This window comes from Stenella coeruleoalba, assembly GCF_951394435.1.
Source record: "Stenella coeruleoalba genome assembly, chromosome: 14".
In the NCBI taxonomy this organism is placed as follows: domain Eukaryota; kingdom Metazoa; phylum Chordata; class Mammalia; order Artiodactyla; family Delphinidae; genus Stenella; species Stenella coeruleoalba.
The window spans coordinates 83,740,930-83,756,561 of record NC_137160.1 but is presented as its reverse complement, the minus strand read 5'-3'; the positions used below and the strand labels follow the sequence as shown (position 1 = coordinate 83,756,561).

At 44.9% G+C, this 15,632-nt stretch overlaps 1 long non-coding RNA gene across 4 annotated transcripts in view; it reads right to left on the bottom strand.

Annotated features, from left to right (window-relative positions):
• Positions 1-475: 475 nt before the first annotated feature.
• The window catches only part of LOC307196889, a 35,426-nt gene continuing 20,269 nt past the window's right edge, over positions 476-15,632 (bottom strand). For 3 of the 4 annotated variants that reach the window (XR_013831263.1, XR_013831264.1, XR_013831265.1), the window contains 2 exons: positions 4,487-4,550; positions 1,530-4,381 (listed from right to left, as the gene is read on the bottom strand). This is a non-coding gene — a long non-coding RNA (uncharacterized lncRNA). The other variant, XR_013831262.1, reaches the window with a different exon arrangement.

Below are 15,632 nucleotides of genomic sequence, written 5' to 3'. Positions count from 1 at the left end.
GAGCACAGCTTGCAAAGTGAAAGAAAAGCCTATGGGCACCATGCAGGTAATACAAATGACGAAAATGGGTCACACAGGGAACATGAATTCGTTGCCAACCTTTAAAAATCATTAAATTTTATGTAAAGATCTGGATTGTTGGTTTTTCCTTAAAAGAGCAGATGATGCGGGACCCTTAAGCCTGTATCTCACATGGAAACAAACAGCTACCACTGAGCAGGCGCTGTCCTCTCAGGAGGGCAGGCTCTCTCCAGTCTGCCAGACATGACGACTCCTTTGTCAATTGCTTGACCCCTGGGCCAGAGGGTCCTCGCAACTTGGTTTGCTGGGGCAGTCCCAGTTTAGGCCTATTGTCCTTGTTGAAGTATCAACAGCATCACCCCCTCACTTTATTATATGGTCACCTAGACATAATGCACAACACACACACACACACACACACACACACACACACACACACACGCTGACCACTGAATTCACACAACCACATGTCAAGCACAGAACCCTGTTATAAAGTGATTTTATTAAATTGATTTGGACATACTGTAGGTCAAATAATATTTTCCGAAGATAACAATTATGGACTTTAAAGCTCGACATAAAATTAGTAGCTTCAAAAGTGTTAGTCATATTCCCCAGCAACAGCATGATAAAATAATTCAACTATGTAGAAATATAGAACTCTAGGACTAGCTGGAAACTCAGAAATCATTTAGCCTAATGTCCTCATTTTGTAAGTGAGAAAACTAGACTCAAAGATTAAGCAATTTGCCCAAGCTCACATACCTAACAGTAATACAGCTACAAATCAAACCAATTTTTCCTAAACCTATAATTCTATCAGTGATATTTCAACTGGCTCTCTATCAACTAAAAGTCTAGGCTTTTCTCTAACGCTCCACACTACTGTGACATGGAAGTGTGTTAAGACACTACAGTAAATCGTAGTCGAGGAATTCAGGCCTGGAAGGGGCTTTATCAAATAACTAAGCCAGCCCTCTCTTTGCGAAAATGAGGAAACATGAGAAGCAACTTCCCAAGGGCTTGTTAACAGAGATGTCTGGATCAAAATTCAGACGGTAACAAATTTACCCCCAAATCCCACCTCCAGTTTCATGGCTCACCCAGTAAGTTATGTGCTCCTTTTAAATCTCCTTTATGCATTGAGGTTTTAGTTATACAAGAAACCCTTCCAGTCAAACAGAAGAAATTAATTCAAATATGAAGAGAAAATCAAGCTTCGTTTCAGTATTTCGATGACTATTTCGGGTAGTTCATTTTCCAACCTCTCAGACAGTGGACAGAGACCGCTAACCTGAACACCCATTTCAGAGCTTTCAAAGAGCCTTAATTTCCCCAAAGACTTCCTGAGCAAAAGGACTACATGTGGGAAATCAATGAGAATAGGAATGAGAAGGGAAACAAAGTTAAAAATTAGTTGCTTTTTGTTGTCATTGGGGACTTTTGGTCTTCTAAACATTCCTTGAGTTCCTCCACATGAGTTTTTAATACCAATCTAGCCAGAAAAAAAAAAAAAAAGAAAAAAAAAAAGGCCTATAAATGTCAGGATACTGAGCAGCTCAGTATCTCTCCCCCTCCCCGCTGCACGCTGCCCTCACCGCCGGCCGCCACCTCCTGCTCCGGAAGCTCCCCGGCAGGACCGCGAGCCCCCTGCAGCCGCCCCTGTGCTGCCCCCGGAAAGGCCTCCCTGCCCGCTACCTACCGCTGCCCCCCGCCCCACCCCCACTGCTCTAAATCTTCACCCTAGGTTATTTTCTCTGTATCACTTAATCACTACCTCAAACTACATTATTTATTTGTTTACTTGCTTATCATCTGTCTCCTCCACCAGAAGTCAACGCCACGAGAGTAGGGCCCTTGTCTGTCTTACTCAGTGGTATTCCCGGTACCTGGCACAGTGCCTGGCACGTAGGAGGTGTTCAATAAATACTTGTTGAATGAATGAAGAAAGTTCATGCCTACAAAGGAACTGATATGTAATCCTCAATGAAAAGGTATCGAGGACTCCTACACATTATTGCCCCAAAATCACAGAATCAGAGACTATTATTAGTGAGGCCTCCTACCATCCGCTTCTCCTATGGTCTCCCCAAGCCAGTAAGGGGTTCCCCTTGTTACCAAAGGAGCCTGAGAGGGCAATTCTGGATGGAGAAGAGTTCTAACTTTGCTTGCTTCTTCCTCCCTATTTACATTCAGCTATTTCCAAAAAAATTCAAGTTAAAAATATGTGATGTAGCCACTAGAAAATTAAGTCTGACTAACATAGAGACACAGTGATTAGCAGAATTCACAAAATTAAAGTTCAAGGGCATGTATGTCTGCCAATGATTTCGCCAACAGACAAAGTAAATGGAAATTATGAGTCACCTAAAATCTAAAATGAAATTTAATGCCATCTAGGAAGGGGTGGATATTTATGGGATTTTGAGGATATACAGGTACAGTGAGTTCAGAAGTAACGGGATATATGGACAGATACGTAGAGGCTGAATCGAGTGGTGACCTCAGAAATACCAGAACACTACTTCGTGGGAGCCGGCCGTTTTCAAACGCATTCACCAGTATGCTTGGATCAAGAGAAGGTCGGTCATGAGCTCCCGAAACGGGGGAGTATCTGGGGTGACTTTTAGGTAAAGTGTAGACAGAAGGTGACTCAGGAGGCTGGGCAAGGATCATGGTTTCCTGTGTAGTGTTTCAACTGTGGAGGCATCGCGCCAGAATCCCAGGAAACACACACCCACGACTGGGACCTCACAGCCTGTCCTGGGCAAACACGCGGAGGGATTCCAGATTCAAAGTCAAGCTGTGGAACACACTTGGCATGAATCCAAAAAATCAACCTCACACGTGCCTCTTGGAAAACAATGTTCTGCTGGGGCTTGCTGTAAAAATTTCTTGGGTCAATGTAGGTATTTACAGGGTTTTCCTTCCTAGTGGCACTTATGGGTTTTAGGATTTTTACCTCTTAGCAAAACGCTTTATATAACTGATATTTTGAGATGGTTTCTCTCCTTTGTGTGCACTCTCTGGTGGATGCAGAGGCTGGTGCTCTGACTGAAGGCCTTCCCACACTCATCACATTTGAAAGGTTTCTCCCCCGTGTGCACTCGCTGATGGATGCAGAGGCTCGAGCTCTGGCTGAAGGCCTTCCCACACCCACAGCATCTATAGGGCTTCTCCCCGGTGTGCACTCTCTGATGGATGCAGAGGCTCGAGCTCTGGCTGAAGGCCTTCCCACACTCATAGCATTTATAGGGCTTCTCTCCTGTGTGGACTCTCTGATGCATGCAGAGGCTAGAAGTGTGCCTGAAGGCCTTCCCGCACTCTTCACATTTAAAGGGCTTCTCTCCGGTGTGGACTCTCTGATGCATGCAGAGGTTTGAACTATTGCTAAAGCCCCTTCCGCACTCACTACAGACATAGGGTTTCTCACCTGTGTGAACTCTCATGTGAATCTGAAGGTGTGAGCTCCAGTTGAAGGCTTTGCCGCACTCGTAGCACTTATAGGGCTTCTCCACCGTGTGGATCTTCTTGTGTCTATTGAGCTTTGTCGTGGTGCTAAAGTCCTTCCCGCAATCATCACATTTATACGCCTTCTCTCCCGTGTGGTCTCTCCAATGGATATGGAGCTCTGACAGATGAAAGAAACCCTTGTCGCACTTGTCACACTTATGGGGCTTCTCAGCAGTGTGAATTTTCTGATGCATAAAAAGATCTGCTCTCTCAGAGAAGAATTCCCTACACATGGGGCACTTGTAGATCATGTTTCCTATTTGGTGTCGTGATTTAGCGGAGAAGGTTTCCTCACAACTACTACAGTTACAGGGCTGCTATTTCACAGAGCCTCTCACTTGGCCATTTTGGTGCTTATCTCAGGCTGGCTCTGCTCGGGAGGTTCGAGGCCGGCCTAAGCTCTCCCCTGCCTGTCTTTCTATGGAAGGTTCCTCCCTGCATAGTGCTCCTCACTCGGTATTATTATTGATTAGAAAGTGACATTTACTTCCACGTGGACTCTGTAACTCATTAACACAGAACTTTCTTTGAGATCCTGAGCTGCCAACATTCCAAGGGGCTCCCAAGGTAGAAACCTTTGCGTTTTTAAGCCCCTGGAATCTTCCTCTTGCAGAATAATCTCGTACTTCTCAGTTGCAGGAAAAGGTCTGCACAGTGTACCCTGTAGCCAAGGGTGCGATACTGCGTGCTGGTCTCGGTCACCAGGAGCCTCCCCTTGCAGAGTCACAATGACATCCTGCCTCCTGCACATCAGACAGGAGCCTCCCGGGAAGCCAGCGCCTTGGGTCCAGGTGTGTCAGTCCTTCCTGGTGAGGATTCCCTACGCAGGTGTCACTCCGGCAGTCTCCTATAACAGAAACATAAATACTTACACTGAAAATGCCTTTCTTGTCCAGAAAATTGCTATGGATTCCATAATTAATTTTATAAACGTGACAGCAGTAACACAGACCTTTTTTGATCTTGAGGAAGGAGCTCTTATCTTCCAGAGAGACGTGTCTCTTGGATTTGCAGGTCTGAAGAAGAGAATTTGTAGATATCATGCTCCTGTTCATAGCCCAAGTACATAATCCAATTACAACCACTTACTGTAATTATCTGAGCAACATCAAGGGAAGACTATTGAAAAAGAAAAGAAATCCTCAGAAGACCTACATGTGAATATGAGAAGCAGCTGTCCTGCATAAAAGGCACACGAAGGAAAACGCACTCCACTTGGAACTTCAGAAGGGAAAATGTTGCTTCTGGAGCTGAAACATAGTATCGAGTCACCTCCCAATCCACAGAAAGAATAAATATATGACAGCATCAAATGTCATTCCCTTGCTTAACTGTCCTCCATGGTTTCCTGATGTACTTAAAATCCAAATCCTTAACCTAAAAACCAAGGTCCTGCATGGCCTTGCCCCCAAGCTCCCCGACCTCACGCGTGGCTTGGTGTGTGAGCCGCCTCTCCCCTACGTAAAGAAGGCCCCTGGCTAAGGCTCTATTTTAACCTCTTATTTGATTCCTTCAAAGCGCAGAGAACCTGTAATTATCTTGTTCCTTGCTTCTTGTTCTGTGTCCCGTACTAGACTATAAATGCCAGGAGGGAAGAACTCTGTATGTTGCTCGCTGTTACATCCTGGCAAAGGGGAGGTGGGGAGGTGTTTCAGTTAGCATTTGTTGAACGCATCTCCAGAGTACTTTATGACACCGCCTCTCTCCTGCAGACGTGGCCTGCTTTCTTCTGCTACAGCAGATAAAGGTACATTTTCCAGTGCCTTGTTACCAGGCTTTTGATAACCAACATGGAACAAAATATATACCAAACAGAAGGAGAGGAAACAGAAGAAAATTCCAAAATATTCAATCTGAAATCTTTTGAGGTTTAGGATGCCTTACCCACCTTTTCATGCCCTGTTCTTTATACTCAGTAAATGATACTTCAATTAATTAATGAAATTAACAGATCTTAAAATAACACTCTCCATAATATGTTTTATATAAATAAAGACAGGGTACATGAGGGATTGAGATTTCTTCAACATTAAAACTGCAAAATAAATTGCACTGTTTCTAGATGGAAGTGTTAGAATAATGAAATTCAACTAGATAAACAAAATTTCAGCAAAAAAAATATAGTCAATGTCTGAAAAAGTATATATGCATCTATCCTCTGACCCAGTAATCACACTTCTAGAGCTCTATCTCAAGATATACTGCAAACTAGGAATGACTGATGGCCCAGTTTATTGAGGCAGTACTTGTAACAGCAACATTGCCAGCAACCCAAGGCCCGTCCACTGGGGAGTGGCTGAATCAACTCTGGGACTTCATTCAGGGGACAACTGCTCAGCCATTGAAAACAGGGAATGAGGAAGAGCATGATGTACTGATGTGAGTGAACCCAGATAACACTGTTCACTAAAAAAAAAAAAAAAAACACAAGGCATAGAATAATAGCTCAAACATGCTACCTTTTGTGCAAAAAAAGAGGGGAATATGAATTATTTAAATATTTCTTTACATGATGTATAAAAGTAAACATGGAGAAGGATAATACAAAATGAATTTTTTATTGAAATATAGTTAATCACAACGTTTTATTAGTTTCAGGTGTACAGCAAGTGATTCTGTTATACATATATATATATTCCTTTTCAGATCATTTTCCATCAAAGGTTATTGCAAGATATTGTGTATAGTTCCCTGTGCTATACAGTAGGTCCTTGTTGTTCACCTATTTTATATATAGTAGTGTGTATACGTTAATCCCAAACTCCTAATTTATCTTCCCACCCCCATTATCCCCTTTGGTAACCGTAAGTTTGTTTTCTATGTCTGTGAGTCTATTTCTGTTTAATACAAAATGAATTTAAATGGGAGGAAGGAGAAAAGGATGAAGTAAAGTTTCTCTGAATGTAACTTGTGATGTAGTTTTGACTTTGGAGACATATGAATGTTTATAAATTCAAAAAATAAAACTAAATAAACAAGAAAAGCAATCCCTAAATTTTGAAAACAAAATGAAGAAAATGAACCTTAACTTTCAAGTTGATGACACAGCCACAAACGACTTTTGAGTACAGCAGACTGATCATACATACCCGGGGGACATTCTGTTGATAAGTAAAGCTGCAAAGAAGTCAAACTTCTTTCAATAGTTTAACTTAGTTATAATAACGGTGGTGTTTTTATAAAGTAGGATAATAAGTTTTTATAAAGTAGGCAAATAAGTCATTACGGTAATGTTGTTAGGAACCAAGATTCGAGGTGAAACAAATGAGATACAAATATAAAATCAAAGGTAAGGAAAAAAATCCTGTAACGTAAAATTTGACTTAGAAATATCAGTTTGAATTCATATCTTTTTTTTTCTTAAGGCTGTCCATCAAAAAGGCCTGGAAGCAATGACAACCGACAGCAATGGTCCCTTCCCTTATAGACCCTTTTCCACCAAATGGCACAGGGATCCTTGCAGAATGCCTGGTCTCAAGGCCAGAGCAGCACTTTATGAAGTGAGCCTGGGACACCTTGTCATGCCAGAATGTAAGAGAGTCATGGCAAAGGAACACAGATGCCAATTCATGAAGAGACTCCTGCTGGCCAAAAATGGGACAACTAAGCATCAAAAGGAATAATGAATGCAAGCCACTGAAACACACTAAATATACAAAACCCCCGAGTTCACAATGACGACAAGGGTTGGGGAGGAGCGGAAAAAGTAAGAGAGGGACAGACAGAGGCAGAGAGACAGACTCAAGGCACTAGACTAAACTGAAAGTTATAGGACACCAATTTTTACCTTTTTTGACACTTGGCAACTAAAAGGAAAGAATGAAAAATCCTTCGTCTATGAACTATCTTTCAAGATGATGCAACAATCCAGCTAGGAAACACGCAACCCTAACGAAATGCGTGATTCAGACCCCGGTAAGAAATGGGTGAAAACGTCAGATGAAAGGCTGATCGAGAACGTTTTACATTTTGAGGATCTGGCTGTCAACCCCTGAACCCACCAATCCATGATGTCAGCGTAACTCCAAGGGGCAACAGGAAACACACAGCGTCATCTGCAACATTCCTGCCAAGCATGCCTCCAGGACTCATTTTTATTTGAAGGAACTAGGAGGGCTAGAGGAACTACCAGGATACCAGCAGAAAAATATCAAAATGTGACGCAGTCCACAGGACAGCTACCCATTTCTGCAACAAGTAAATGGCATGGAGAAAGGGGGAGGGGGGGGTTGGGCTGCTCTAGATTACAAAGACTTGAGATAGAACAACCGTACCAGCCAAATGTAACTTGAAGACCTACCTTCTTCAGAATCTGATTCAAATAGGCCAGCTGCTAAAACGGACAACTGGGGAAGCACCGTTAGGGACTAGGTATCAGATGACACAAGGAACACTGCTCACTGTATTCGGTGTGACAATGCCTTTGCAGTTGTATAAACAAATGTCTGTATTTTTTGAGATTTATACTGAAGTTTGTAAGAATGAAAGGACACGATGTCTGAGATGTGTCTTAAAATGCTTTGGCCGAAATAAAAACGACAGACAAAGTAAATGAGGGAGGATTGTTGTAACTGTTACTTCTAGGTGATGGATAAATGATGAATAAGCTAATCTATCTTCCTTTGTGTATGTCTGTAATTTTTCATGATAACAAAACTGGTTCGTGTCGGGAAAACATTCTTTTCCTGCTCCTCCTGCAATGACAAACTGATCCCAGGACCCGGCACATTGCACAGAGGTGAAACTGAACTAAACAGATGCACTCCTCCAATGGCTGTGACTTCCCCAATCAATCCTGAGCACGTGAGAACGTGTGCACCGCAGATGTCACTGGAGAGCAGAGGGAAGGTGACGGTGACAAGCAGGGGACACAGGGAGCAGTGCTGCACTCCGCCCTCCTTCCCTCCTGAGCTAATTAACCGAGATGCCATGCGGTTCTCCTGGTGCCCTCCCTCAGAAATGAAGCAGTGAAGGTCAAGGCATCCATCCAGACTGGCCTCAGGAGAGGCTGACTCTGCTCAGAAGGGTGGAAACACCAAGCTCAGTGATGTGAAACTCCTACAGTTGTCGTACATGAACTCCCGCCAGAGTTTCTCTGGACGAGGAGTCAGGTACTGCCATTCCTTCCAGGTAAAGTGCCTGTAAGTCTCACCGCATGAGGGCAAGCTACATTCTGCAGGAAAAAGCTCAAGCAAAAGAACCTCCAGCAAATTTGCCATGTGACCAACCAAAAAACAAAAGGAGGACAAACCACCACCAAGGATCCTCACTGTAGCCTTTCCTAAAACAGCACCTGCCTCACTGCTTCCGTACATACAAAGGAGACTGTAAACCCAGCGAGTAGGTAGATGCCACAGAAGTCTACAGATCCCAAGGGCACAACGTCCCCAAGATTCTCTCACTCAAGACGACGTCTCCTATCCAATGTCCCATAATGGCTTTCAAGGGGACAGCCCATTGTTTGACTGTGAGGCCACCTGGGAGACCTGAGGAGGGAGGAACCTTGCACTGAGGTCACCTGGCACTGCCACGGGCAATGTCCCATCTGTCCACGAGACCTCAGGGGCACCCTCAGCAGTACAAGCCTTCAATTTATATTTGAGGAGAACCTCTCAAACAGGAAGGTTAGAGTCCAGCTGAGAAGTGACGGGAAGAAAGCTTCAAGTAGCCCATCTGCCTCAAGTCCCCACCTTCCATGAAAAGAGCCCTCTTCTCTCCCTGTAGTTTGTCCATTAGCAGCTGTGCCTCATCTAAACCTTGTGACACCAAACAATACCTGAATTTGTACCCATCTCCCAGCACAGTTAAAAGTGAGGGATCAGCTAATAGACAACTGTGGCTGAAATGCGAGGAAGTAAAAAAATGAGTCCTAAATACAAAGAAACTATGCCCTGAGAGAATAAAAGCTCTGGGCCCTGGCATTGGAAAGGGTCATCTGGAAATGGAGACGCAGGATTAATGGGCTGGGAGAATGGAGCTGTTGCCCTTTGAGTGCTGATCGGGCCAAGAGCTCTCAATTCTAGACACAGATTCAACCACCACTGTGCTCAGGAGGTAACACTACTACCGGACTGTGGTCTGAGGCACCGCGTCTGCTGCAGTGGCCTTGAATTTCCTTGCAGGCAGATATGCCTGCAGGGAGAGGAGCCCACTCTGGTCACACCTGCAGGGGGCAAAGGTCAAGAGGAAGGTACAGAGGGGGGACGCTGATTTTCTCTCCAAATTTCGGCCTGAATCTGTTGCAGAACTTGAAGATAACAGTCCCTCCACCCTAGGAGGAAGCTCAGGACACTGGGGAGGAAGATTCTGAACGTGGATTTTGAAAGAGGATTATTTAAACTACTTCTGTATACGCCTTTCACGTATTACTCTCTTTTACACAGCTGTCCCCAGAATATGATTCTGCACAGGAAAAATGGGCGAACTAGTTTTTCAGATTTCTTATTAAAATGATCCGATGCTTGCAAAATAGAAGGACCCAGGCTGCACAGGGCAGGTGTTGAAGAACGAACAGAAGAGCAGGCGAGCAGGACACTGAGAGTCACTGTCCCACAGGGCCCTGGCGCTGGGCTGACGGGAGGCGTCAGTGTGGCTGCACTCAGCAGAACCAACCACCCAACACAGAGGCGCAGGCCGGGCAATGGCGACCAGCAGACGCTCCAGAACGCTGACTCGGATCTCGATCACACTCAGTACAGGTTGGACGTGAAATCAAGACCAACCACCCTGACCCAGCAGGAGAGAAATCCAGTCACGCTCGTCAAGGAGTTGGCACCAGAAGCCTCGCCCTCAGACTGTACCCGCGCACCAGGCCGGCTGCTGTTGTGTGCTGTGCTGCAGGTCCTTCTACAGTATTAAGGTTCCTATAAAGCATTAAATATAAATAACCCCACCCTAGAGTAGCAGACTCTTTAATACATCAGTTAAATCTATGTCAACAGAGATCAAACTAACTTCCCATCTAGAACCAGATCTGCCAGAACATGTGGTTTATAGTTCTGTCACTCGAAGGGATAAGGGCACACTTTCTGGGAAAGATAAAAATGAAACAGAATAGGAAAGAAGACATTCCTATGCCTCCAGCCTCAACCAAAAACCCCACCACCAACTGCAGTGCGCTGCACCGGCCATGTGACTCATCTCCCCCACTTGTAGAGCAGGCATTGTGTCATGGGGCCTGGAGAAGATTCTCAAAGATAACCAAAGTGCCGTAGCTCAGATGATGATGCCCTAGACTAGTCACTGTGAAATATAAAGACTCCAAATCAACTTCCAGGTCTCTTAATTACTGGGAAGTGTTTTACAGGAAGATCCCTGTGTTCCCAGCTGCCCTAACACATGTTGGTTCATGCCATGTTGTTTAGTGTTTGATTTATAAATGATACTCAAGAGAATCCAGCTCACCCAGAAGCAGGCCTAGAAGAAAGTCACCATTGATGCAACAGTCCTGGAAATTGAACTCAGATGCAGGATCGGCACATGCGTGCATGCAGGTATATGTTCCACAAACATGTAGCACCCAGCATTTGTCAGGCAGCGGGCTACACTCTGCAAGATCCTATGAAGAACAACACAGCCACGGCTTCTGCATTCGTGTGGTTTACAGTCTAGGAGAGGAAGGAGACAGGCCCAGCATCATGCAAGTGGTGCTGTGGCCGAGCAGGCCCCAGGGACACAGCTGCACGAAGGGGGGCATACTAACTAGTCTTTCGTGACAAGGAAGACTTCTAGTAAACTCTACTTTTATACTGAAACCGAAAGGACAAACCGAATTAACCACGAAGGGTAGGAGGACAGAGGGTCTTGGCCTAGAGAAGGGCAAGTGTCTAGAGACAACCAGGACTACCAAGCCTAGGAGCACACGTTCAGCATGTGGAAGGCAAAAGGGGGGCTCTGCCCTGCTCTTACCTCTACCAGATTATGATGTGAAAGGACACTTCCTTAGAATAAAACTCTAAGGTTCAAAGTCAAAGGGGAGTGGGCAGCAATGGAAAAGAATGTTCCGTCTGGAAATGAGAGGGGAGGCTTTCTAATTGATTTGTAGCTTCTGCTGTGGCCACCTCAGTCGTAGGAATCCCTCCTCAGAGCCTGGCCAGTGAGGGAGTGTGGCTCATTCCCGCGGGACCAAGACAGAGCCTGCCTGTGTGTCACAGCCTGGGACAGGGTGGGGAGCATACAAAACTCCACTCACCCGTCCCTGCCACTCCCCTTCCCACAGCAACGGTGACTCCACATCTCCCGAAATCATCATAAACCCTGCCAAGGGATCACCTGCTAGAGCAGTCGAAGACTACATGCCCCCTAACGGGCCAAGAATATGAAAAAGCTCCAGCCTCACCCAGAAGTCCTGATCGCTAGAAAACATTCCAAAAAGAAATAAGATTCCACTCTTCCTCTACACTCGTCAAAGCCGATGAAAACCTACAGTCAATCTGACAGCATGATCCTGAGAGCGTGAGTCTCTGTGTAGCGCCAGTCCCGCTTCCCCAGCTGCCCCCACTCCTTCCAACGCTCAGCCCACTGAAAGCCGCCTCTCACCCCGAGAAGTAGCACTTTCTGCCAACCTTTTTTATCCTGCAAAAAAACACACACTTGCCAGCTCTTCCACCAACAGTGTGACTTTAAGCAACTCACTTAAGCCTAAGACTCAATTACCTCAAACGTAAAAGAGAAATGATACTCATATCCATCTCTCGGGGCTGTTACGAAAATGAAATGAGACAATGCACAAGCCTAGGCCCCATAAACTCTCCCCCGTCCTTCCCTCAACTCGTTGAACATCGGGAAGGCATGCTGTTTACTGGAGGGTGGCTTCAGGAACCTGCAGTGCTCAGCCGTCAACCTGTCACCTCCCAGCGTCCATACGCTTTCCTGACTGCAAACTCACTTCCTGTTCGGGATCACCTCTCCCTGTCTACGCAGCACTGATGGGCCAATAAATCAGGGTGCTCTATCCTCCCACAGTGAAAACCGAGTCCCCAGACCTTCCCCTCCTGAGTTGGGGAAAATGCTAATAAATACTGGCTACAGAATGACAAAGCAATTCTTTTCCCTAAAAACTCCTCTTTTATCCAATTTCCTAGCTCAGAGTCAGCTGGGTTTGCCGTGGTATCCATCTCTTCCTTCTCCTCTGTCCCTGCTACGCACAGAAATGTTAAAGTCTGCTCTAAAATACGTCCTTCACATTCTGTTTTCCTCGCTCACTCCAGGTTCAAGGCCTCTCCTACAACACACTAAGCCAAGAGCCTGACAAACGGCCTGGTTCACCTTAAAACCATGCTCCAGCAAGGCGCGCTAGGTCAGATGCCTTCTGGGATCCAGCAGGGAATATAACCGTGTGCTCTTGTCCGGCTTAAGACATCAGGGGCCAGGGGGCCCCTCCCACCTACTCCCCTTAAAAGCATTCATTCCTACAAATAAAACGTCAGCAGGCTGAAATCAGTCCACCAGCCACAAGTTGAGTCTCTTGCAAAAAACCCAACTTGTGAGCACGGGATACTGAACAACTGTCCAACCTCGGGAAGCTCAGTTCTTTCCAGTTACTGTCGTAGACCAGCAGTTCTCAAAAACCAAGACTCTTGGGGGTTCCAAAACCCTTATAAAACAAGATCAAAATGATTTTCAAAATAACAGTAAGATGTAGTTTACTTTTTTCACTGTGCTGACACTTGCATGGAGGGTGCAGAAATACTGGCTGGTAAACTGCCGACTCCTCAGGCCCCTCACACAGAGCCCTACGGCAGAGGCACCAAGTGATACCTGTAGTCAAAGTGTTCTTCACCTCCAGGGGCTCACAGTAAGCCAAAGTTTCACTTAAGAATATCCTTGGGCTTCCCTGGTGGCGCAGTGGTTCAGAGTCCGCCTGCCGATGCAGGGGACACGGGTTCGTGCCCCGGTCCGGGAGGATCCCACATGCCACGGAGCGGCTGGGCCCGTGAGCCATGGCCGCTGAGCATGCGCGTCCGGAGCCTCTGCTCCGCAACGGGAGAGGCCACAGCAGTTGAGAGGCCCGCGTACCGCCAAAAAAAAAAAAAAAAAAAAAAAGAATATCCTTGAAGAAGCAATAAAAAAATAATTTTACTAAATCTAGACCCTTTTTTTATATTAATTACATTTATGTTAAACACATTATGTTTATTACATTGATATGAAATACATACAAATATATTTTCAATGTATATTTATCATATTCTAGATTAAAATGGAAGCATACCAGGTCGCATACCCAAGGGCAATGGTTGCCTAAAGGAAAAGCACTTGTACAAATGTAACTGTCTGAGCTGCAAGCTGAACCGCCTCTTCTTCTCGACAGAACATCATTTTTACTTGAGTGACTACACACTTGCTATGCAGACTTAGGTGCTGGACAGACATCTCAGATAACAGGAAACTGATGGTATTTACTGCCAACTGTCAAATCCGAGCTTTCAAGTGAAAATTGGGATTTTGGAAAACTCCTGTCACCATGAGCTCTCCAGCTTCCTGAGACTTGAAGACTTTCCTGATGAGACTGACAGCAACACTTACCGTGAATTTTCTGATATTACATGTAATGGAACATATAAACATTCTCAGGATCTGCAAAAAGTGAACCAATGTTGCCCAAATGACCAATGTGTCAGGTAACAAATCACTGTGGGTAAAAGATCTATTCAAAGTACAAAAGAGACCAGGGATTTTTAACACAGCACAGTACAAAAGGTTCACCGATAGGACTGCACACTGCAACTAACCTGTAGGAACCTACCACTTGTCAAGTTTCGGTATCGTGTCACAAATGAACTCACAATTACCTGAAAAGGCTACCGAAATCCCTTTTTCAATTCTCTTGTCTGTGAGGCTGGATGTCTTCATCTACTTCAGCTAAAACAACATATTGCCAAAGATTGAACACAGAAGCAGATGTAAATATTGCCACTCTTCCTACTAAATGTTTTCTTGTTTTAGAAAATAGCTATTTTTCATACAAATGTAATTTGTGTTAATGTGTAATGAGTTTGTCATTATTTTTAAATTAATTTTTTTGTGAAGTTTTAGTCTTCATTTCTATTATAAGCATCAATGCCCATAACCCACACAGACAGAAAGCTCTTTGAGGTCCGTAAATAACACTTCTTAAAGCGTAAAAGGATCCAAAGACCAAAAAGGGGTTGAGATTCCATCTCAAACCGACTTTTTTTTTTAAAGCTGAAAGTATGTGAACAAACTGTAAGATGAACACTTACTTATAGCTAGTAATTTCCATCATCAGCCATCATTATTCTGGTTGTAAGAAAAATACCCTCCAAATTCCTCTACAATAACCCCAAAGTCAAGTTCCGTACATGAGAAGATTAAAAGATGAACACTACAAGAAATAACTCTTTACCCAGAGAGATGTTTTATAAAGGATTCAGAAATTATCCCATTAGGCAGAAGTCACAAATGTGTTCCTCTAAGACCTTGATTTCGGTTCCAAGGCCTTGTGATTCTTATTATCCTATATGGTTCCCCCTGGACATAATGGATGCCCCTGTTCATGGACAGAGAACATGGAACGTGTCCCCAGCACGGCTAGGAACTCGTCCTCCTCACAAACCATCAGGAAGTCCCACAAATCAACTCACTCAGATAGTAATTGGGCAGTGGTATGCTAAGGAACCTCTGCTTGGCCCTTTTCTACAGGCCTCGGCAACAAAAAATAAATGGAAAGGCTGTTCAGGTCCCTGGTGCCTGCATGCTGCAGAGGAACAGGGCTAAGAAGTTCAAGGCCATCCCCCGTGTGCTGCAGGGACCTGGGCACACGACATAGGCAGCATCTACCTCCTTGTTAATCTCACTACCAGAAAATTCCAGTCTAAACTACACATAACAGGGTATAGCTGACCTAGATACTCAAGCTCCACAGGCCCAGTCCACCTCATCTCTGCTCGGCTACCTGTCTCAGAATAACTTGATTATAGCAGTCACTTGTAACGCATCGATTAGGACTGTGAATGTCAAGCCCACTCTCTTTTGCTCCTACATCACCATCGGTCCTTCAATAGAAGATATTAGCGGCCTGGAAGACACCCAGGCTGGCTGCCCAAAAGGCCCTTCCTATTTCCCACACTTTTCCC